The sequence below is a fragment of the Vanessa cardui genome, chromosome 20 (genome assembly GCF_905220365.1).
Source record: "Vanessa cardui chromosome 20, ilVanCard2.1, whole genome shotgun sequence".
Taxonomy (NCBI): Eukaryota; Metazoa; Arthropoda; class Insecta; order Lepidoptera; family Nymphalidae; genus Vanessa; species Vanessa cardui.
The window spans coordinates 8,828,969-8,831,952 of record NC_061142.1 but is presented as its reverse complement, the minus strand read 5'-3'; positions in this window follow the sequence as shown (position 1 = coordinate 8,831,952).

The following is a 2,984-nucleotide window of genomic DNA, read 5'->3' as shown; positions in this document are numbered from 1 at the left end:
ACGCCGCTCGACTGTCTCGTTAATGTCGTCGAATTCGACCCTACGATCACAATCGACTACTAAACAAACTTATAAAATCGTTTGACAACTTCGAGTAATTTGAATATAGTAAAATTACTTGCACAAATGAATTAACTGTGAATTAGGTATTGTGTACTTACATGTAATCTACATATCTCACAATTGGGACATTGTATTGTTATATTATATTAACATGACACAAACAATTTTGCATATATTGCGAGTATTTATCGAGAAATGCTCGACATGTTTGTGGCAGACGGATTTGATGATTATGAAGTGGACGAGTCGAGATCATCCGAAACCAACCGAAAGATGACGAACCAATCACAGCTCATTTTGTAATAGTTCAAAGTATTGAACCAACTTTAGTCAACAATATAAAATGTTAAATGATTAAAAGGCAGCTTTTAGTGTAAAAAATAACCATATCCTTTGTGAAATATTTAAACTCTTTTATTGTTCCGATTATTCATATAAAATTTTAAATAAACATGTACACGTACCTAATACTAAAATCAATTTTAATTACACAGCGTCAAATATCGATTGTAATTACAGTAACGCGAGTCGCAACGCCGTTATGGACTACGTCACGCTTTACATTGAAACTAGTTATAACCCCTTACTTCACCCTACTTACTTGTATTTCGACTTTCACACACATTCAAATACATTTTTTAATTCTTTTCAATATAATAAGTACCTTATACTGAAATATCTTGATATTATAAACGCGAAATATGTTCGGTGGCGCTTCTATTGGTAAAATGGGCAGTTTATTATTTTTAAGTATTAATATGACATGACAGATGACAACAGTATACACGAACCCGCATTGGAGCAGCGTAATATGCTCCTAACATCTCCTCGACGGTAGGGCCTCTGAGAACAGCACTGTGAAATTTACAGGCTGTTTTTACTATTAATAATTGTAATAATTACTACACGTTAATATATTTTATCAATCAACGGCAATCTAAAGGACATATGTATATGTAAAAAAAGTAAAAGTAAAGTAACATCCTGTAAATTTTCCACTGCTAGGATAAGGCCTCCTCTTCCATTAAGGAGAGGGTTTGGAACGCTGTTATGTACGTATATGTATTTTAGGCAAACTCCTGTTACATACCATAACATTGTTATCAACATTATATGTCGTTTATAAGTTGCCATGAAACATCTTCGAACAATGTTGATACGATGTCACACGCTCTAAAGTTTTAACAACAGGAATTCTCATAATAAATCCAGTAAAAGTTATTGAGGAAATATGTCAGATACCTGTGCAACCCAGTGTTCGTCTAGATATGAATTCTCGTTCTTGAGTAATATGAAAAGTAACTGAACTCAGGCTTCAAACGTAAATGGGTTACCTGATGGTAAGTGTTCACCACCACAAACATTTGCGTTGTAAGAAATAATAACCATTCCTTACGTCGCATGAATGCACCACCAACCTTGGGAGCTAAGATGTTATGTCCTTTGTGTCTGCAGTTGTACGGGCTCAATCGTCCTTTAAAGTGGAACACAAAAATACTAAGTATTGCTGTTTGACAGTGAAATAACAAGTAAATATGACTTACTGTGATACGCTATTTTGCCCCTTGTTTATAAAATGATTAGAGTCAATATCGCATGCCATTCTCATTTGACATTTAAGAAATATACTCTCCAATGTTAGATAATTTTTCTTACAAAATAACTCTACTGAACCATTTTTATTACGGCTACCTTATACAGCGAACACTGACAACTAGAAACCAAGGGTAAAATGGACGTATGAAAGGGGGTGCGGGGTACGAGGTAGTATAACTTGAAAATGTTGCTTTATCGAATAATATTAATATTTTTGAAATATTGAATTTTAATTGCATATAGTTCTATTTAAAATTAGAAAGTGTTATATTAATTTATGTACATCATTATATCAAAGTCATATGCCGTAGCGGAGAGCCTTTCAGCCGGCGCTGAATTGAACACGAAAGCGTTTAGCGAGCTCCCACCGTACTAAACACCAATATACGAGTACAATATCGCAACCTTATTTATTATTAATGCGTTCATTTTTTGTTGGAATAGGTTGGTAGTCGAGCATATGGGCCACCTGATGGTAAGCGGTCACCATCACCCATAGACAATGACGCTCTAAGAAATATTAACTATTCCTTGCGCCGCAAACCTTGGGAACTAAGATGTTATGTTCCTTGTGCCTGTTGTTACGCTGGCTCACTCACCGTTCAAATCGGAACACAGCAATACTGCGTACTGTTGTTTAGCAGTAGAATATCTGATGAGTGGGTGGTACCTACCCAGACGGCAGAGGGGCTTGCACAAAGCCCAAATCAAGAAACGTTCTTTAAAACTTCTTGTATTTTTTCTAATTACTCACATTTCATTTGTTCACTTGGTTCAAAAAAAAGTAAATGTTTTTTTTTTTAAATATTATTAGCTTTTAGTTGTTCAAAGTCATACTTTGACGTATCTTGTTTAGTTTGACATAGAGCCACACACAGAATTTCAAATAAATTCCGGTAATTTTACCATTCATTGTATTCTTTTTTTATAATTTCAATTTATCAAAACTACTTAAAAAAATATAGAAATTTATCATACCATAACGAAAATGATACACGAACAACTACATATATTTATACAAAACTCGTTGTCGTGAAATTTAAAGTATTAATGGTAAATAAATAAATAAAAACATAATATTGTTCATAAATGTCCGATGTCCTAAAATGTCCTAAAATTAAAGACCCCTTAAGAAATAAGTAATTAAATCAATCTCGTATTTTAAAAAGTATTTTTTCAATTCCAAGATATCAAAATACATCTTTTTAGATAATAACAAAAACAATAAAGTATGTAGTTAATGGTAGTTTGATTAATAAGTCTCCTAAATATACGAAAAAGAAAGAGGTAAAATATTTGTCGTTGGGCGGCTACGTTCGGCGCTC